Source organism: Physeter macrocephalus, chromosome 13, assembly GCF_002837175.3.
Source record: "Physeter macrocephalus isolate SW-GA chromosome 13, ASM283717v5, whole genome shotgun sequence".
NCBI classification, from domain to species: Eukaryota; Metazoa; Chordata; class Mammalia; order Artiodactyla; family Physeteridae; genus Physeter; species Physeter macrocephalus.
The window spans coordinates 6979655-7002003 of NC_041226.1; the positions used below are offsets into that span (position 1 = coordinate 6979655).

Genomic DNA, 22349 nt, shown 5'->3' on the forward strand with positions numbered 1-22349 from the left:
AAAGCGTTGAATTACTAACAAGTTAGGGCTCCTTGTAACCGTCACTACTCGCGGAAGCACTTCTCCCCTGGACCATAACGTCGGCCCAAAGTGCTATGCGATGTACCGCTGGATCACATGCCAAGGGGGGGGGCCCCGTGCACATATGGCTCCCGGCCTCCGACTCACACGGGACACAGCCAGTGGGGGTCCCAGGATGCCACCCACGCCGTGAACAGCATCCCAGGACAGTGACTTAATCGCTGACAGACACGGCCCCGGCCAGGTGGCCAAGGTCGACATCAACAGTGACAAGTTATAGTTGACCATATGATGTGATAAGAAGGGCCTTTACCTCTGAGAGCCTCCTCCCCAAACCCATAAGCCCAGGCTAATCCTGAGAAAAAGATGAGACAAATCACAGGCGAGGAGCTCTCTGCGAAACACCTGACCAATCGTCAAGAGTCATCAAAAACAAGGAAGGTCAGAGAACCATCATGAACAGGGGCAGCCCAAGGAGACAGGAAGCCACAGGTCACGTAGGAGGGCATGGGACCCCGCGACAGGAGGAGGACGGCAGGGAAAACTAAGGCAGTCTGAATAAAGCGTGGGCCTCAGCTGTATCAATATCGGGTCGTTAATCATAACTAAAATACCACACTAGTGTGAGATGTTAACCAGAGAGAAAAGTGGGTGCGGGGCACGTGGGCACTCTCTGTACTATCTTCACGGCTTTTCTATAAGTCTATAAACCTGTGCTAAGATAGTTTTCAGACAACAGCATGCGCAGAGATGAGCTATCACCGTGACTTTTGGCTACTTAAAATTCATCTTTGTGATCCATTGGTATTTACTGACCTACCTTTGCTGTAAGCAAGTCACTGGAAAGCAAAACCGTCTAAAATGGAGACGGCAGGTCCAGCCAAGTCCACACCCAACCTCCTCGCGCCCTGGACCGCCCGCCCTCACCCTTGGGGCCCCGCCCCCCTCCCAGCCTCAGGCCAGGCCCCCAGGGGTCATGTCACTGGCCAGCTCCCGGTCACAGAGGGACCAGTGGATGGTCCTCTCTGCCAGGCCAAGAGGAGAGAGAAAGTTTCTCAAGACTCCAAGTTTTTAGCTAGAGTGGGCAATAAAACTCGTCCGATCCGATCTCCTTCTCGTAAAGACGAGGGAAAGCAACTCAAGAGACCAGGTGCCAAAGAGGGTCACGAGCTCAGAAGGTGCGCGGTGCTGGCTCCACATCTGGGTCTGGCGTTGGCGTTGGTGGGGGGGAAATGATGTCACCGTCAGTGAGGTGGGGAGGAAGTGGGAGGAAATGAGGGAAGAAGACCTTATTAGTGCAACAGCACTGGAGCAGGAAAATCCCAGACACAGGGTCTGATAAGAGCTGAGAGGGCAGGGACAGAACAGGAGACACGCAAAAGAGCACTGGTGCCCGGGGCGTTTCCGGCCACTCACTGGCCAGTTGCTGACTCTCGGTCAGGAGTGGGCCCCGAGGGGCCCCAGCAAGGCAGGCAGCGAGGACCTGCCGGGGCACTCGTGCTGTCCGGGGAGCCCAGGGTGCGAGGCCTCCTGGCCCTGCCTTTTCCTTTCTTCCTCCCAGGATTTACCTGGATTCATTCAAGTCAGGCTGTGAACGACAGCAAAACCTTTATTTAATAAACCACTGCTCGGATAACAAGTAAAAAGGGAAGACGCACCATTTCAACACAACCCTTAGCAGAAGAGGAATGTGCAAAGATGCAGTAAATAACTTCTCAGCATCATTGTGGGGAGGGAGGGGAGTATTTTAAGAAGACAGGAACCTTCAAGGGAAGCGGGAGTGTGAAAGCTCCCGATTACTGGCATTGTTTCTAACTTGGCTGGTAAATGGGGCTGACATTTAGAGAGAGCGCTGACCTGCTCCCGTCCTCTCCCAGATGTCGTTTTTGGTTCATAACAAACGGATTCTCCCCCCAAAACCAAGTGCAAAGCAAAGACAATGCAATTAAATAGCGTTTTCTTTCCTCAGCTTCACAGAGTAAAGTAACCCCAGGGCCCAGGAGGCACCCGCCTTCCTCTGAAAGACCAGACACTCTGCCCTGGGCTCTTTGGAAGGGCTGGGCCCACAGTTCACACGCCTTTCTCAGATGTGCCACTGCCTGGCAGAAGTGAGAGCTGCCGGAGTGGCCCTACTGGGCGCTTGGCAAGGGGCGCACTGGAGCCTGGGGACACTCTCCTGAGAGCCCGGCGACCTCATCTCAGTCCGGAATGACCCCCCTGGACGCGCAGCTGCAGTGCACGTGCCACATGCCCCTGGGTATCACCGGCACAGGTGGAAACCCTCTCCAAGAACCCACTTACTAACCCTGGGGGCCCCTGCACCATCTTCAAAATAAAGGGGGCGGGGCATCGAATTCTGTACATTTAGATACAGATTTTAGACATAGGTTTTCAACCGCATGTGAAAGGGACTTCTTGGTTGAGACCACAAACCGTGACTCCAGGGAGGCAGCTGACTTCTTCTAAGCAGGGACACGGCGCCCCCATTTCTTGCGAAGGGTCCTGGGCTGTTCCTCCCTCCCAGGAGCCAGAGGCAAGTGCTCTGGGTGCCAGGGGACGGGAGCACAGGAGGGCCCGTTAGTTTCACCTTGGTTACTTCCTCGGTGCTCCCTGCTGTCTGGGGAAAGGGCAAACCCAACTTCTTTGGAACCCACTGGGACAGAAACGCAGCTGCTGAGGCCTAGCGCTAAGAATGCGGAAAATACAAGTGCGCTGTCTGTTTCTACTTTCCAGGGTAGGAGAAAATGAGATGCTCACTAACCTTGTTCGGGTTTATTTTCAAGAAATGTCCTTTCTGTCTCCTTGGGAGTCATGCAAAAACTGTTCTCCAGGTGGCATCGTCTGGTGACGTTTGGTACACAGTACGGCACAACTCACGTTCATGCCTGGACTCCTAAGGTGGGCACTCTGCCAGCAGTGCCACCAAATGAAACTTCTCCGTGTAAAACCCACCTAACCACGCCAACACCGGCAACGTCAGGGTCACGCGGACTTCCTGCTGCTGGGATTTACGCAGACAGTCACCAAATACTTTGAAAGGATTATCTGGAAATTACGTTACCCTCTCACGTGGGGAGGAATTTGTGCAAGAGTTGACACCTACACTTTCATTTCAGTTTTTGACAGAAATCCTGTAATAGCAAGAGCCTCAGATCTGTCTTACTCCCGATTTATTTATTATTAAAGAGCACTTACCTTATGTGTTATCCTCTCAGAAAAGCAAAGAAAATCTGCCACTTTCCCACAGAACTTCTAACTCCAAGTTTTATTCTAGTAATCACTATATAACAATAGGAGCAAAATGATCCAATGGGTCCAGATTGCAGAGATAAAGATGCTGTTTTCAAGGTGTCTGACAAAGGTGGGCAAGTGCGAACTGTATGATTTTTTTTTTTTACTCTCAAATGTAATGGTAGTCCCATCGCTGAAAAAGTCCGCTTAATGGCTTGTGGGAGGGAGGGGAAGAGGTCAGACGTAGGCTGCAATAGACACTAAGTTCATAAATCCTTTGGGGAAAGTCTTAATACTGAAATTTTATTGCCCATACTTGTGCTTTTCCTTTAAGCGATCTTTACAACGGTCCCAGCCATGGGAGCCACCTAGAGTAAAATCTGCCATTCCTGCGGGAGAATGGTGCACTGTGGTCCACACGTGTCCCGGGCTAGAGAAAGTAGGTCCTTGCTAGGGCGCTCGCCTGCGGGACACACAGACCGGGGGGCAGACGAGTCAGCAAAGTCACTTCAGCTCTCCTACGGCCACGTGGGGGACTCCCCCCTGGAGCCCCCAAGGCTCTAGAGCGCATGCAAGTTTCACAAGGAAGGGAACAGAGGGCCCACGACAGGGCCCTCGCAACCAGATGTGGTCCAAGGGGTCCGAAAAAAGAGCGTTTCGGGACGTGGGCCATCGTGGGGACGGAGACTCACGGCAAGAAACAAAATCTGAGTTGAAGGAAGTTCTTCTCCGAGCCAGATTCACATCCCCCAGATGTCAGGAGGACCAGGTGCAAGGGCTTAAAGTTAAAAAAAAAAACTGTGGTGTGGAGGGGACCGGCTGATGCAGATGAAGACCCAACGTGTGGGCACGTGGAAGGAGGAAAGGAAACAACAGAAGGGAACCAAAAGCACAGGGGCGGGGCGGCGGGGACAACGCAGCGGGGAAGGTCTGCGGAGGGTGACAGGGGCCGGCTCACACCCCGACGTCCTCACTGGGCAGCAAGAGCCTGTCTGCCTCCAGTGAGATGTGACTTCAGGACCCAGATTCTCTCTTAAAGTCCCTCAAGATCTACACTTGTCTGACCCCAGGCAGCAAGGACATGCTGAGGATAAAACTGAATCCCTCCAAAATTCGCAGATCTCACAGCTGTTAAGATGCCCTGTGCTGACACGGCCAGGTTTAGGGAAAAGCATAAACCCGGTCCCAGCCCAGGAAGCAGAGCGTCAGGGCTGGGCCGAGGGGTGATGGGGCTCCTGAAGAGGGGTGTGGGACCAGGCTTAACGGTCCGTCTCAAAGACCACCACCTCCACGGGGAAGGAAAGGTCCACTCCACCCAGCGAGGACAGAGGCCTAAAGCCCGCAAGGAGCCTGGGCCTGTCTCTGCTTCCAGTGAAGACACTTTGTGCTTGGCTGAAATCCACAACCAATGGGTAATGTGGTCTCCAGCGGCATGGGGGGCACAAGGCCCACCATCCTCGGCCTTAGCAGAAAGCCAACCCCCAGGACCCCTGCCCCCGGGCTGACCCTTCCTACTGATTCAACAGAACCAACTGCAGGAAGAGCCAGAGGCCTCTGAGGTCCCGTAAACAATGGCAGGTATGTTCTGCATCTCAGTCCCAGCTCCCAGCCACCAGGCCCAGGAGCGCAGCCCTGGGGTCCAGCTCAGGCACACGCATCCACCCCGCAGAGCAGCTTCCAGGGGCAGATTCCAATGCAGGGATGCCACAGGGAACTGGAACCGCTGACCACGGGCACAGCACCCCCTGCGGGCCAGGCACCAAGCCACTGAGGGGCAGGGAACCCCGTGTGGCTCGGGGGCCGAAGCGGTACCATCGCCCATGATCACGCCTTGCAGCAGCCCAAGCAAACAATCCCAGGCTGAGAGGGAGGATGTGGCACCAGCTCGGGACCTAGAGCGAGATCGTCCAGGTGCAAATCTGCTACCAGACAGGGTGCAGACAGTGAAGTGTGTTCAGTAGTCCTAATACTGTGGGAAAACGTCAAATTAAAAACTACATGATATGATCCCGATGAGGATTACGTGGAGGTGGGGTGTAAATACCAAGATATTAACTGAGACTACCTTCCGGGTCATGCATTGCTTTCTTCTTTTCTATATTTGCCATGTTATCTATGGCAATGAGATGTGTTACTTCGTAAAGCAAAAAGCCAACAGTAACAACTAACATTTGGGGGCACCAGCCAAAGGGAAGGTCCTGTACATAAATGATTTTATTTAATTCTCACATCACCATATCCAGCAGGCAATACTTTGCATTCTGGAAATAAAGGGACCCAGGCAGACTAGAACTCAGTCATTCCCAACCCTGGCCGCACATCAGAGTCCTGTGGGGACAGTTTTTAAACTAACGATGCCGGCCCACCACAGATCAAGTGACTTCTGTGAAGTTCTCCCAGGTCCCCTGGTGGAGGGCAGGCAAGCCAGTCAAAGATGGAGTCGGGGCTCAGACCCACATCTTACTGCCTCCAGAGCTTTGAGCTGTCCTCTGAATTAGGATCTCCTGGGTCCTGGGGGTGTGCTGGGGAGGAGAGAGGCTGTGTAAGAAAGAAGGGGGGACAGATGGCATAGCTAATGGCCAGGGCGAACGTCCCCCCATCGTGGGGCTAAGCATCCACACGTCTCACCTGCAGGGCCCCATCTAGTCACCCTCTGTCCCCCCGGCAGGTGGGAGGCACCCAGCAGCGCTTACGGGACTGTAACACGTAGAGTGCCCACAGCACACACTCAGTACTATCGCTGACTTAAATTCAGGAAACTAACAGGACACGGGCTGTCTTTCTGTCCTTCATCTTAGGTCATACCCTCGGCGTGACCATCAATGACTAACGAGGTCTGTCCATCAAAGGAGATCTTATTAGCTGGATGTTTAAAGGTTTGATTCACCAAGGAGTTCGGTTCTGTTTCTCTAAATGAATACACAGGCAAGAAGATGCTAGTTGGGTTAAAATCTATCCCAAGCAACACAGTCTGGTCTATGAAGCCTTGAAATAGTCCCTGACAGTTCCTCCCATCATGGGGGGTGTCCCATCCGCAGCCCACCCCGCTCCACTGTGGGGACAGCCGGAGTCCCTGTCCCCTCTGCCCAGGGCTTTCGTGAGGCTCAGGTTCCTTGTGTTAAACCAGTCCGCGTGGCTGGGGCCTCAGTTTCCACATCTGAAGATGGGGTGGCCCTAAGGTCCTGCCTGTGCAGGAGCTCATGAGGACTAAACGAGGTAACCGATAAGCACGCCGAGAAGGAAATCCCTCCAATGCTGAGTCAGCACTGCTTCTTCCTGTTTCCGTCTCAGCATCTACCCATCGCCTCTGCCTCACGGAAGCAGGGGGCACACGCTCCCCGGCAGCTCTGCGTTCCCGTCACAAGGCAGTCATGAACAGACACCTTGCCAGACACTGTGAATGCTGCCTACTTAACCACACTCAACCTTTCCAATATTGTTTACCCAAATCCAAGAATGACGAGAGTCAAGCAGCCGGTGGAAGACCTAGTACTTGAACTTCATGAAAACCAGATACAATCTAGAAACATCTCCTCCTGAAGCCAGGAGGATGTGATTAGAGAGTCTTTATGTCTCTGGACGGCATTTCCATCACTAGGGAGGGCATGCTTTATGAGGACACATGCCCGGTTTTGTGTGCAGAAACACGTTACAACAGAAATGCGTGTTCTGTCAGGAGCTCCGAGCTCCTCTGACACATGCCTTAGCCAGACTTATGCTCCGGGATGTAGAGAAAACAAAGTTCTCTCCCTGGTTCACAGCGACGTGAAACCGAGCGACGCACAAACTCTGGGGGGAGGGTCCGGGGGGAGACTCGTCACCTCAGCCCTCCAGTGCAGGGTCCACGAACCTGAGCCCAACAGGGCCCGGTCCTGAGCGGGGAGCCTTCACCAAGTCGTGCGAGTGTGAACTGTGGGCGCTTCGCTTCACCTGGGCCTTGACGACCGTTACCGAACTGGCTCTCCAATCTCAAAAGGAAAAGAAATGTCTTAAATAAATTTCCCCTAAGACAGGACTCAGACTAACTCTCAGAACATTGCCTCTTCAATTCTCTAGGCCTCGAAGGCATCCTGAAAGGTCAATTAGAGTTTTCGGTGGCTCCTTCTAGAAACGTCCTCTTTCAAAATGCCCCAGGACACCTGGCATCTGGAACCAGAGCAAGGCAGGCTGTTCCTGCCAGGCTGATCTCATTCCGCTGCACAGTCAGACCGTTATTCTTCCACGTACTCAGTGACTCACTCAACAAACCCTAACACACCCAGGCAGCGCACCGATTTACCCGTGAGCCTGGGGCTACCTTAATCCCCAAACGCCTGTAATTTCCTCCCTTCCCCCAGTCTTCCCACTGTCACAAGCAACTCTGAAAAAACTCGGAATTTCCAGAAAATGCACTGGTTCAAGAGTAAAGAAGGTGTGAAAAATCAGGGACAGTTTCCCAAAACTGAGAGAGAGAGAGAGAGAGAGAACAGACTCTTGGGGAGCTGGGGTCCGCTAGAAACCAACACTACTCTACACGACACCAGCTCCCCGCCAGATACACACACGAGGCCATTTCGTCCTCACCAGAAACCAGCACAGGTTTAAGAAAAACGAAAAACAAAGTGGTTCATAGGTTATTCAAAAGCTGGGAGAGAGGAACTTGTAGATCCATGTTTCTGTGCTATGCATTGTGCGGGACACACATGAATTTTAAGGTTCACCTCCCACCTTTCAGCAGGTCACACCCTGACCTGCCTGGGAGACGAAGCTCAGGCCCACTGCACCGCAGGTGACCCTGGCCAGACTGCACAGGTGAGGCTGGCCGGGCTGCGGGGAGCTGGACAGGCCAGGGCCGTGCGCCTAGGAAAGTCATGGGTGGGCAGCTGAGGGAGCCACACTCGAGATGTAAAAGTTTCGTGCAGAGGAAGGGCCCCAACAACATAACACCGGGAGGGTTAATCAGGTCTCGTGCAGGACAGACTGGAGGGGGAACGGCCTTCTTTACTTGGGTAGCAAATCGGTATGTTCGCCTTTGAGCAGGATATTTTAATCCAACTAATGAAGCCCCTCTGCGCAAGCAAATGCTACATTCTTTCATATGTACCAGCATTCCTTCCCCGTCCCTGTTTTCTCCCCTCAGAGCCCTGCGCTATTCCCAGCACCCACCCCTGGTTACCATGGGGATTATCTGTGCGGGGTGGGGTGCGCCCTGCAGGAATAAGCCCTAGTAGGAAATGCATGTTTTATGATGGGTCTTGCTGGTGTACTGGCAACCTACTTTCACTGGTGGTCCAAACTTCAGACACTCACCCCCAAGAGAAAAGCATTTACAATGTGAAAGAAACACCACGGCCTCCCTCGTGGCTGGCCACCTCACCTGTCTTCCATCCAGCACTTTCCTGCCACAAGGTTTTCTCTCACGTCACACACTTAGAGGACGCGTCCAGTGGGTGGCAACAGAACGCCTCCCTTACAGAGAACGCGATGCCATTTAGCCGAAGTCACCGTGAGGCATCGGAAGCAAACGGCCAGTTGCAAGAGGGCCTGTGACTACCGGAACGCAGGCGCGAGCCATCAAAGGCCAGGAGAGAGCGGACCAGAGGATCAGGCCGATCCGAGATGGGGAAAGCAGCCCAGAGCGCTGGACACGAGAGCAGAGCTGGCCAGCGGCGCTGAGCGTGAAGGGGCCGTTTTCCTGCACGTCGGGTGGACCGTGTGTACACCATACGTCACAGGCAGAGCCCCCAGCTCTGCTGTGATGGATGCTCCAGGGCAGTAGCCTTAAGGACAGGCTGTCCCTCCAGAACGTCACCCGAACGTGACCCCAGGGCCTCGCCATAAGCCAACGTTCAATATCCAGACTGCAGTTAACGGAAATTCTCCCTTCTCTGGCTGCCACCTAATGACAATTAGAACCCACATCATCAGGGAATGAGGAAACACAGCATAGACTTCTCCTATCGTTTTTAAGGAATTCTTAAAGGCTGAAAAATAGAAGTTGCAACTTAGGCCCCAAATAACGCTCTCTATATGCCCCACCGCACAGAAAGACCCACGAAGAGGGCGCCTGCCTTCTTTCTAGAAGTTCACAGCCGCATCAGTCACCTGAGACTCAGGGTCACATTTTCCTATACCAACAATGGGACAAAGCCACCACTGGGTTCTAAAGCAGCTCACAAAAAGCAGTTTGACCCGAAACGTTCCTGAAGTGGATCCGAGCTCTCTGGAGCTGCCCACTGCCCAGCGGGGTCAGTGGGGACACAAGGACACCGACGTGGATGGGAGAATAAATGGATCCTGTAGAGCTGTGATCCTTTAACAGACGTAAAGCCATGGGTCATTGTGGAAAAAAGAAAGGAGCAAAACCATTTTTCACAAAAATGGGTATCAGATGGGAGGACTTTTAACCCCTCCTCTCAGGGGCGGGAAGGTGATCCGCGGTGGCCAGTGTGCAAGGTGGCCCATGACCCACCCCCCCGGTGGGAGTGGCAGTGGGGTGGGAGCTGGGCTTGCTTCTACCAGCAGAACCCGGCAAAGGGGAGGGGTGTCACCCCACCGTTCTGTGACACTATTTCAGGCTCTGTCTTCCCAGCCTGAGGAAGTGAGTGGCCACACTGGGAAAACCCAAGCAGCAGTCAATGTGGCCTCCAAGTCAGCCAGCAAGAGACAGGGGACCTAAGTGCCGAAACCACGAGGACACGGATCTGGCCAACAACCCGAGGAAGCTTGGACACAGATCCCACCCCCCGGCTGAGCCTTCAGCTGAGAACCAAGTCCTGGTCCACAGCTTGACCGCAGCTTCGCGGTACTCCAAGCACCTCGCTAGCTAAGCCACGCTCCGACTCCCGACCAGATAAACCATGAGAAGACAGATGTTTTAGGCCCCTAAGTCTGCGGTGTGTGTGCAGTGACAGCTGACTAATCTGTGGTCCAGAGAGCCATGAGATAATAAGTGAGTCTGCATTCACTTTCTCTTTAAACCTTCAAGGACCCAAAAACCAGAGCCCAACATTTCTTTAACTTTCTCTGCTTCAATGATGGCGTTAACCTTTAATTCACCTGAAACTATTTTTTCTTGGTTAAGGCGGAATGATTTGAAAGTAATTTCCTCTTTCTGGAAGAATGGCGCACATTAAATGGCTATTATTTCACTTTTAAAAAATGCTGTCTCTGCCCTGTGCCCCTCTTTTAGGACTTGCAGGAGCTACAAAGATAAGCTGCCCCTGCTCTCAGGGTGCTCACGGCCGGGAAAGACCAAACTCGTCATCCGCCCACCCGACAAGTACGCATCTGACTGACACCTGCTCTATGCCTCTCCCTTCCCTGTGCTGCAGGGAAAGAACAAAGCTCCCTGCTCTCCTGGCAGGAGAGGACAATACAACAAACCAACGAGCACCAACAGGCGGCAGAGACCCGAGCCCTCCGGAGACACATCGCCGCCGCCGCCGCCGCTTGGCTCCTGGTCTCTTCACTCAGGAAGGGCGCCGTCACGGTGTGGCCGGTGGGCTGCGGAGTCCCCCGGTTTAGACACGGCTCAGGACCTGCCTGGGCACTAGGAACCAGCCAGGGCTTCCCCAGACCCTTCACCACGCCCTGCCGACCCGAGAAGCCAGCAACCTGAGGCTCTTCACTCAAATGTGAACACTCCCTGCAGCCTGGGTACCAGGTAACAGAGGAAGAGGCTCTAGAAGAGGCTAAGCAGCAGAGAGGAGGGGGAATGCAGAGTGAACAACTCTCATTTAAGCACTTCTACTAAACAGGTGCTGAAAAGGAGGAGGAGAGAAGAGGCTACTCAAGGCTCACAATGGGACGCACTCCACTTCCCTGCTGCACGGATCTAACCTGACTCTTCGGGGAAGTGCGCCCGGGAACCTCTGCCTCTGACATTTACAAGCTGCAACAGCCTCGTAAACAAGGTGCTCGCTCAGAGCATCGACCTCTCCGGAAGGAGGAGCTGGGGAGCCCCGCCCGCCCCTGAGAGGCGCCTCCACGTGGCAAAGGTCACGGCTACACGTCCACCAAGCCCCCGATGAACGACTCAGAAGGCCGCTGATCTGATGGTGTGTGCGTTCTTAATACGGCTCCATACTCGGAAGTAAGAACACGAACGGCCCCAAACGACTATAAGATTGCAGGGTGGGGGGGAGTCAGGTGCAGTTCTTTTACTCACACACACACACACACACACACACACACACACACACACACAGCTGAAAACACCTTGTGATAAATGAAAGTGACAAAAATGACTGTCTCCATACTCAGCGAACCTGTTTTCTTGATCAAAAAATAAGCAGAGCAACAGCTTTCTGGCATTTTTATAGCAGAATCCTTTTTCCCCAAACTACATCCTATGCCAAACCCAAATATAAGCATCAGGTGAAACTGGACCCGCTCTTATTTAAAGGGACAAGGGGATAAGGAGCCCCCCTGGCTGGCCCTGACTTTCCCCACCCTCCATGCCTGCTCCTGTGCCCCGCCCCTGCCCAGGACTCCAGGGCTCCAAGGACCGGCCTGAAATACACCGACCTACAGCAGGTCGTTGTAGCACCTAAACCCAAGAACGAGCTGCGGGAGAATTCTTAAGGAGAAGAGTGACAGGCAGAGGAGTGAGAGGCACAGGAGCAAGACGAGAAGCTTGGAAGCAGAATGGAAAGTGGAACTGGCCCTCGACCTTGAGAAACCGCAAAGTCTCCCAGAGTCAAAGGCAGACACGGAGCGGATGCACCACGGCCGAGGCTCTGTGGCCGCCCACGGGGCACGGTCCCTCCAGGGGCCGCGGACCAGGCGGCGCCCAGAGTGAGGGGACATCCTCTTCCCACGGAGCCCTGCACCGAAGGCCTTGCTGTCGCAGGACGCTAAGAGGTCTGTACGAAGCAGAAGTGCAGGTAAGAATTCAAAAACCCATTAGAGTGAAAAGACAAACCTTTCCTGGTGAGTCGATGGGACGGAAGAACTGGATGGGCGCAGCAGTGAGACATTAAAAAGACAACTTAAGGCTTAGTTATCAGTTAACTTAAAAAGCCAGCGGCCAGCGAAAGCCCTGAATGAGTAACATTCCAGCAAAAAAGAGCAGACTCTCCTGCCGGGGTGCCGACAGGCAGACCGTACCTGGACTATGACGTGAAGACTGTCACCTCGTCACCCGAGGATCCCTGGGTCCTGGAGCGAAGACGTCTCAGGAGGGACGAGATGGGGCTGCAGGCTCCTGGGAGGCAAGGAAGAGACGTTAGACTCCATCTGTTTTGACCCCAGGACCTCCAAGCCTGCGGCCGTCGCAGGCAGGAAAGATTCTGTTTAGCTCAGCATCAGGAAGGCAGACGAGGTCCCACCACGGGGACAGAGCAGCATGCGGGGACCACCGCTGGGGAGAACATGGGAAACCAGGCCAGACGGCCTCCAAACCAGAGGTTCTACCCCGCCACCGCTACAAATGTGGGGTCATATCTAAGGAAGGACGACAGCAAAGCATCTTCCAGACAGGCTACGCCCACACACCCAGGACACAGAGGTGGAGCTGTGCACGCTCTGCGGCCCTGCGAGGGGCCAGCCAGGGGAGCGAGTGCTCTCCTGAGGTCAGCAGGGGCGGAAAGCCTCAGCCGCGTCCTCCAGGCAACGCGGGACTCCAATCTGTGTGATCGGCCACTCTCCTGTCCCTGCTGGCACTAGCACACAGTGTCCGAGCACACAGTACTAGTACACCGCCCTCGCCGTGGCACCGAGCAGCCACCTGCCCGTGACTTCAGATGGGCCACAGCCTGCTCTGATGCGGGGCGTGCTCTGTCACCACATGCCGGGGGCAGTGGCCTGCAGTCCCAGCAGGAATGAATGCGGTGACGGTCACTCCTCACAGGGGCATCCAGGAAGAACCTCCTGGATGAGTGGCACATAAAGTCCTTTCCCAACTGCAGCGTTCCTACTCTACACAGGCTCGTGCACTCACCCACCCAGGAGCTGGAGTGGTTTAGCTAAGCTTCCTCCTGCATATGACTTTGCACCTGAGGTGAACCCAGATGCGGATTGTTGCTGAGCCAAAAGCTCACGTGAAGATGCTCGTCGACAGCTCAAGTTGTATCACTTCAACGCAGCAAAGCAGGCTTCCAGCAGCTGGAGCCAACCATTCCATCCCACCAACGCCTTCTGCATATTCATTCTGGGCCAATATTTCAGTCTTTGCCACTTCCTACTTTGAAAATGTCCAAGCCTACATAAAAGTTAACGCACGTATTTACACACTTTTCACCTACATTTGCCAATATTTAACATTTTGCCGCATCTGCTCTATCGTTATGTAAATATACACTTTTCTCACGAACCATTTGATACTGAGCTGTAATAGCTAACATGACACTTGACCTCTAAGTATTCTGGTAACTCCTAAGGATGACACTCACCCATGTAACTGTAACGTCACTTGTTAGACACCGAATACTCATTCAGGAGCCTCTAAAACACAGCCCACGATCAAATGTCCAAAACCAACAAGATACTGGCATTTGTCTGTCATGGGCCAAGTACCACAAGGGCAGTGAGAGAAACGAAGATGAGTTAAGGCCCAGGTTCACAGCCCAGGGGGAGACGGACACACAGATCCTTCCTGGGAGCTGGGCACAAAGGGGGAGCTGACTCACACACGAGTCTCTGTCTTGGCAGAAGAGAAAGTGGTGGCTCCACCTGAACACCTCAGGAAAGGCTTCTGCAATTTGGGGCTTTTCAGAGGATGAGGTTACCCAACTGACACACAGAGAGCGGGAACGGAACACAAAAACGGAGAGGCTAGAATATGACAGCCAGAACAATGCCGCCCAACCCCAAAATGTCCAAACCCTACCTCTGGGAACTTGTGACTACGTTAGGTTACGTGACAGGGAGGTTGCAGAAGGAACAAAGGTGCTCATCAGCTGACCTTGGACGAGACGTTGCCGGGGTGGGTCTGATGTAATCCCCAGGGTCCCTGAAGGATGGGGGAGGGGGCGGGCAGCCTCCAGAAGCCGACAAAGGCAAGGAACTGGATTCTCTCGAGAGCCCTAAGAAAGGAACACACCCTCCCGACACCTGGACTTGAGCCCAGTGAGACCTATTCTGGACTTCTGACCTGCAGAACTGAAGAATAATATTAGGTTGGCAAAAAAATAAGATGTTATGGAACATCCCAAACGAACTTTTTGGCCAACCCAGTAAATTTGTGTTGTTTTAAAGCCTTTTTTTTTTTTTTTTTTTTTTAACGTAGAGGCTTGAAACAAGGCTGGAAACTGTCAAAGTGCTAGGGGCTGGGGCCAAGTCATCGAGTCCAGCCGCCAAGAACCATGATAGGATCTGTATTTTAGGAAGAAAACTCCGGAATGAAAGGAACAGAATCCAGAAGGAAAACAACTGGCGATGCTTGTTGCCAATGATAAAATTTGAGCTTTCAAGCAAAAAAACCTAGAATTGTGGAAAACTGGTATCTGTCACCAAGATCTCAGTCGACAGCTTCCCAAAACTTAGAGTTTTCTGAAGACTTTGGTGGTGATATTAACTAACGTGTTTTTAGAAAACATATACGATGAAATCTGTCAGCATTTAGATCTGGATAATTCAGTAAAACAGTAATCCACCGAAACAGAATCACATATGGGTAAAAGATGGATTCGAGCTACAAAACAGACCCATTTCAGAGGACAAAAAGCTCACGGATATGGTTTCAGACTCCACGGGGTACCAGCTACCACCTGTCGAGTTTTGGTGCGGTACCAAAAAATATCCACAATCATCTGAAAAGGCTACTAAAGTACTCTTCCTCTTCCAAGTACAGATCTGCGGCCACATTTTCTTTATGTATTTCAACTAAAACAATACATCAAAACTGAATGATGTATAATCAGACATAAGAATCAAGTGGCCTTCTATCAAGCTAGACATTAAAGAGATTTGTAAATATGGAAAACAACACCACTCTTATTAAACTTTTTTTGTTTTGGAAACTAGTTGTTTTCCATAAAAACGTTTTGCATAACAAACGTTACTTGTTAATGTAAAATCGTTTATTGTTAGTTACTTTTTGCAGGACTAATACATAAATATTTTAAGTTGTTCTGAATTTTAATTTGTAATGTGATACATACAACCCACATAAGCGAAAGTTCTGTGGAGTCCTCAACTATTTTTTAAAAAATTTTATTTACTTATTTATTTTTACTTATTTATTTATTTTATTTTTGGCTGCGTTGGGTCTCCGCTGCTGCGCGCGGGCTTTCTCTAGTTGCGGCGAGCGGGGGCTACTCTCCGTTATGGTGCGCAGGCTTCTCTTGCTGCAGAGCAGGGGCTCTAGGCGCCCGGGCTTCAGTAGCTGTCGCACGTGGGCTCAGTAGTTGTGGCTCGCGGGCTCTAGAGCGCAGGCTTCGTTGTCCCGCGGCATGTGGGATCTTCCCGGACCAGGGCTCGAACGCTTGTCCACTGCACTGGCAGGCGGATTCTCAACCACTGCGCCACCAGGGAAGCCCCTCACTAATCTTTGAGAGTGAAAAGGGTCCTGAGATCAAACAGCTTGAGAACCGCTGCTTAAGGGATGCCCTACGGCGCAGACTCAGCCAGGCTGACACAGGCCCCGTCGGCAGAGCTGCCCTCCTGCTTCCTTAGGCAGGACGAGGCAGCCTGAGAGGGAGCCTCCCTCTGCCCCCGTTTCCCTGTCATGGTATCAAAGCAGTTAATGCCAAACTTAAGTGCTAAAGAAAGGCCTGCCGTACATTAAACCAGGCTGAACCCACCAGGATTAATGGGATTGGAATGCATAGTCATAAAACTCATTAGTACTGCTTTTCTTTAATCCAAGAATGTTCCAACCGATTTATTCTACTTTGGATTTGAAATTTCACTTATGAGAATGCTACAACCACCTCATACCTAAAGAATTTGATTTCACTCCTTTCATAAATACAGCAAGCAGCATTCCAACACCACCCTTGCTGGGCTTCCAAGGGCACAGACACCACACAGGTGTGACCATGACACCACGTGGCTCTGTGTAACAGGGGACACCCCCACACTGACGGGAAATACATACATAAAATAACCCGAAAACATCGGCAAACGTACTTCCACTGAATAACTTATAAATCCAAAGGAATCAGGCCTTCCCATTAAGTACACTGATAGGAACTACTAAACAGGTTCTTTGCTTTATCAAACACAATGCCCAACTTTGGGGCGGCTTAAATAGCTGCTTTGCCTTTGAATGCGTTTGTGTGTTGTTCTTCACGCCACAAATGTCTCTGAGCGCCAGATACAGTTCTGGAAACCAGAGATGCAGCGGTGAACCGACTAGACCAAACCCTGCCCCGGCAGGATTTACAATCTGCGACTAGGAACACGTCTTTGAAAAATAAGGATGCATGAAATATCAACAGGAGGTAGCACGCTTCTGAGCTCCTAAAGCAATTCCATGAAATTATTAGAAATAAGATGAGCCCGCATTACACGAGCAAGTGCTCCATCCCATGAGAAGGTCAGCTATGAAGGTCATTGCAAGGAATGAAGCTACAAGAACAGAGTTCAACGCAGTTGGGGGAGTTCTGTTAAGTCTTCTGACTGCAACCAAGCACTGTGGCAAGAACAGAGCTCCTGGCTGGCCTCAAGCCCCTGGAACAGCCAAGGACCTCCCAAGGGGAGGCATGGGGGGTTGGAAGCCTGGAAGGAGGGCACCTATAGTTTGAAAACACAAATATTTTAATTGAATTTTTTCTTTGGCATGAATAGTTTTGAAATTTCAGCATGAGATTTTTGTTTGTTAAAAGGGAGCATGGGCTCAGAGGCTGACGAGTACCGCGAAGAAGTTAATATCCTTCCTGTCGAGGAAAGAGAGGAATGATGGGCTCAAAACCTGAGTGGGGGATAGAGGCCCCCAGGCGGCACCCAAGGATCCAAAACTGTCCTCAAAGCCCCTGGCACTCTGCTCCCCTTTCCGTTACGACCCTGCGGGACGGGCGCCACGGGGCTGCCTCGAGAACCGACGCCACGGCAGCTGCTCCTGCCGAGCACCGAGAGCTGGTGCCTCCGACGTGGCCTTCCAGGCCGCCAGAACCTGGGGGCGGTCCCCTCTGCTCTGAGCCTTCCAGTCCTGAAGCTCTGCATTTGGCATTTATCCAGAAAGGAGCCGACTGTCGTAGACTGAAATAATCCGCTCACGAGGGGCCGACCCGGCCGGTACCAGAAACCACAGTGCTTTCACACACCGCGTCCCCGGCCTTCCCCGCGACCCACGCCTCCTGCCGCCCAGGGCTCTACGGCGGCAGGCCACGCTCTTGCTCACAGGTGCTCAGTGAGAAGGGACCGGCTTCCACCTGAGGACAGGGGGCTCGTGATGACAGGAGGTCTTACAGTTATTACTAAGTCCGTTCCCCAGGATGGATTCCAGTGTCCACTGAGAACGTGACTGTATCACCTCTTCCCGCAATTTCCATTGTCCACCCTGATTCCACCTTTACTGGGACCAACACCAGTTTCTGTCCACCCCCTAAGGCAGCAATAACACTTAAACATAAAAGCTCTTCGAAAGACCTCACAACATATATAGCCACCTGTGGTTCTACAATGCTCATCAGGGGGTAAAAGAGTTACAAACTCTAAAGGAAATGTGGTCAAAGAAGTAACAGCAAGATATTAATCCTACTCCCAACCCTTCAATAATTAACATTACTCCAGCCAGTTCTGCACCAAGGAAAAGACCACAATTTGATAACTCATCCTTCCTCTGAGACGCAAGGTACTCCACGACAAGGCCACCAAATCCTTCTCGGCTGTGCGCTGCAGCAGGCCAGGGAAGGCCGTGCTGCCCGCGGGCGTAAATCTCCTGGGGAGGGCTCAAAGAGGGAGGGGGCAGCCAGAGAGGCTGGGGGGCTGGGGGCACCGAGTCGGGGGCTGTAGGGCAGTGGTTCTCAACTGGGGGTGATTTTGCCCCCCAAGGACCACTTGGCCACGTCTGGAGACAGCTTTGTCGTCACAGCTGACGGAGGATGGTGCTGGCCTGTAGCGGGCAGAGGCCAGGGATGCCGCTGGACATCCCCCAGCGCCAGCACAGTCCCCACCGACAGGAGGGCGCGGAGCGCCGAGGTGGGGGGAGCCTGCCGCACCGTGCAGAAGCGCGAGCAAAGCGCTCCACAGGTGCAGTTTTTTAATAAGCAAACTGGTTTTTAAAATATTTTAAAGTAATGTTTTTACTCTTAAAAAACCTACAAATAATGCCTGCGATTAAACATGTATTCACAAGAAAGCAAAACACTGTCACCACGTCACTGGAAAACCCTCGATGTCCCCAAACCAGGGCTGAGAATTACTAAGAGGCAAGCAGACAAAGGAAAAAAGTACAAGATGAAAAAATGTGCTGAGGACTAAGACAAGCTTCACTTATTAAATAATCCAGGTTCTAAGAGTGAACCTGATCCTCAAGTTCTGCGTGAGCTCGTTCACCCCGCGTCACGTGGAGATGCTCAAAAGTCCGTGGGGATGGGACTGCTGGCGGGGGGCCCCGAGAGAGCAAGGAACCGGGCACCCGCCACGCGGTCCCGTCAACGCTTCACAGATGAGGCGCGGGGCTCAGAACAGCTTAAGCACCTCGAGCGGCTGTCAGGCTCCACTACCGCTCCTGTTATACCGTGTCAGTGTCTGAGTTGCGAGGACGCCGGGACTCTGCGGTTCTGGAGCAGCACAAAGCGGGGGCGCGGTCCGCGTGCGAGGACGGTGGCTTCCGTCCCAGAAATGCTCTGCCTGCCAGTGAGCAGCCAACCTCTATTTTTTTATTTTTTAAAGAATCATACAGCACGTACTCTTTTTTTTTTTTGGTCTTGCTTTTTTCCTTCAGCCTCATTACTTCATCCGTTATTCTGTGTACCAATAGTTCATGCCTTGTTTATTCAATGATTTCTTTTCTTAATTTCTTAATTTATTTTTGGCTGTGTTGGGTCTTCGTTTCTGTGCGAGGGCTTCCTCTAGTTGCGGCGAGCGGGGGCCACTCTTCATCGCAGTGCGCGGGCCTCTCACTGTCACGGCCTCTCTTGTTGCGGAGCACAGGCTCCAGACGCGCAGGCTCAGTAGTTGTGGCTCGTGGCCCCAGTTGCTCCGCGGCGTGTGGGATCCTCCCAGACCGGGGCTCGAACCCGCGTCCCCTGCATTGGCAGGCAGATCCTCAACCACTGCGCCACCAGGGAAGCCCCCAAACCTCTATTTTTAACACCTGACAATTTGAGAGACGAAATCTTACCTTCTAAGAGTTGGACAGGACCACCTGGCCACCTAACTCAGAAATCGCCACAGACTGTTAAAGGAAAAAATGAGCAGGGCAGGAGAGCGGTGTGGAGAGAGAGGAAGGGGAGCCACGGAGGGCACAGTGACCTTCCATTCAGTCATTTCCCTCCGACACGGCCACCCAACTCCACCTCCGGTCCAGCAGTAACGGGCAGGCATCTGCAGTCAGGTGTCTCCTCAAGGACGGCAGCAGCGATCGTGACGGCTGACGTTTACTCTAGGTGCCTACTCGGTCCCACTCAAACCGAGCTCTGACGTTTACACAGCTATCACAACCCACTTCTCCTACAGAAAAGCAGCTTCCTAAAGCAGGTAGGAAGCAGAGCCCCGGCTCAAACCTCAGCGCGTCTAAAACCACTCTGAGGCTCCTGAATTATTTTCCATGCTACTGAAACTCTGCATGAGGCTTCTAGTAGGTCCCCTAGGACAACGGGCCATAATGTGATTACAGTAAGACTTTAATTAGACACAGGGATGACCCTCCCACTTCGCACACACAGTCAGAGACAGTGGGATGAGGAGAAATCGTTTTTTGAAGACGACCTGGGTTTCAACCCGACTACCTGAACGAGCTTCTGCAGATTACTCTGAACCCCCATTTCCCCACGTCTGCAATGAGGAAACGACTGGCAAACTCACAGAACTGCTTAAAAATAATTGGAAATTGAGATTATGCCTATAAATATACCACGCACTTCTTAAAATCAATTCATTGTTGAAGGCTTTCTCTGAGTGAGTGACATAACTTCAGAAACACTTTCTCTTCATTTCATACTGTTTTCCAAGCGCACTGGCTCCGGGCTGGCATTGTTTGTTTGGGGGGTTTCTTTGGCCGCGCCGTGTGGCATGCGCAATCGTAGCTCCCCGACCGGGGACTGAACCGGTGCCCCTGCGTTGGGAGCGTGGAGTCCTAACCGCCGGACCGCCAGGAAGTCCCCTGGCTGGCATTTTGGACTCTCTCTGCCAAAGAGCTAATGGGCGACACCAAGAGATAAAATGCAGCCAGGGGGAGCTGCTATTTAAAGAAATCCTCCCATCTAACTGAAGAATTGTTTGACCTGTGACTGTCAGCCCTTAATTACATGGTGCATCAGTATCTTAAAAGAACTGTCTCACGGACAAACGAGCAGTTGGGGTCCACGACGGCGCCTGCCCTGAATGTGGACACGGGAGGCTTCTGTCTGCCAGCGACTTAACCCAAAGAGTTTAATAAAGGACAGTCTTTGCCAGTGAGGAAGTGACGTATTATTGCTGGGAAGGTGAAAGAGCTACTCAGGAAATATATGAATACAACACAAAAACTGCAGGGTTTTCTCCAAAACAGCAGCAGAGAGAGGAAGCCTAGGGGAATTTCAGGATGGAGTCATCAGGGGGGCAGTGGTCGAGCGGAGGCGTGGCCGGGCTAAGGCAGGAAGGCGGGCACCCGTCGGACAGGACGGGCAGGGAGGAGCACAGCGGTCCCAGGAGAGCGGGGCCCAGCCTGCCAGGAGACCGGCCCAGGTCAGGGCGCTGCCGCCCGCGGTCCAGGCTGAGCTTCTGCAAGATCTCTTCCGGCTCCACGATGGTTTCCCTGGAAACACACGTTCTGGCCTCACACCGATACTTTCTCCTGAGACTCAGAAAATACAATCCACGGCCCTTTGTGCTCAGGATCCCCTCGGGCCACCTGCCAGGGCCCAGGCAGATCTGTCGATCACCAGGCAAATAGCCAGTGTGCCGGGAGAGGGTGGTGTCCCTCCGCCATGCCCAGTGGGCGCCCCCCAGGAGGCAGACAGCAGCCCCCCTCTATTTCCCTGCTCCCGGTTCCTGGGCAGCCTCATCAAGTTACCCCCTCCTGCCCCTCTTAACCAACACTTTCTATTTTTTAAAGCCATAGCATCAATGCAGAGACAGACCCTATGGTCTGGGGCCAAGGACCCCTCACCTGTGCTCACTCTCAGAGGGCAGTGCGTGGGCTCATTACTAACCCACCGCTTTGCCAAGTCAAAGTCTAAGCCACTTTCCCTTTCTGGGGCCCGAGCGACGGTGTCTACTGTGTCATCAAAGTCTATGAGGAGGAATGTGATGATTACACAACAAGGTGAATGGACTTAATGCCACTGAAGTGTATACTTCAAAATGTACAATAAAAAATAAGTAACCGGGCTTCCCTGGTGGCGCAGTGGTCAAGAATCTGCCTGCCAATGCAGGGGACACGGGTTCGAGCCCTGGTCCGGGAAGATCCCACATGCCGCGGGGCAACCAACCCCGCGAGCCACAACTACTGAAGCCCACGCACCTACAGCCCGTGCTCCGTAACCAGAGAAGCCACTGCAATGAGAAGCCCGCGCACCACAACAAAGAACAAAAGCAGCCAAAATAAATAGATAAAATAAATTTATGTATATGTTAAAAAAAGTAACATTCAAAACCTAAAAAGAGTCCTCAAAAATCTGAAGTTATTGCTATAGGACCCAACCACTCCTAGATATATAACCAAGGTAAATGTAAAAAACTTGTATACAAAAACTTGCATACAGGTGTTCACTGCAGCATGATTCATAATAGCCCCAAAGTGGTTAAACAACCCAAATGCCCATCAACTGATGAACGGATAAACAAAATGTAGTCTATCCATACAAGGGAATATTATTCAGCCATAGAAAGGAATGAAGTACTCATTCATGCTACAGCGAGGATGAACCTTGAAAACATCATGCTAATGTCACAAAAGGCCATGTATTGTGTTAGTTCAGGTATATGAAATGTCCAGAATAGAGACAGAAAGTAGATGAGTGGCTGCCTGGGCGGGTGGGTGGATGGGTGATGAAAATGTTCTAAAATTGTGGGAATGGGTTGCC

General features: G+C 52.3%; 1 protein-coding gene across 4 annotated transcripts in view; it reads right to left on the reverse strand.

The window, feature by feature from the left end:
• Nucleotides 1–22349, reverse strand: part of SLC7A1 (solute carrier family 7 member 1) — a 69537-nt gene that overhangs the window by 21459 nt on the left and 25729 nt on the right. For all 4 annotated transcript variants that reach the window (XR_008618952.1, XR_008618953.1, XM_024125873.3 and 1 more), the window contains exon 2: nucleotides 12343–12439. The gene's annotated coding sequence lies outside the window, so the exon portion shown is untranslated. The remainder of the gene's footprint in view (nucleotides 1–12342; nucleotides 12440–22349) is intronic.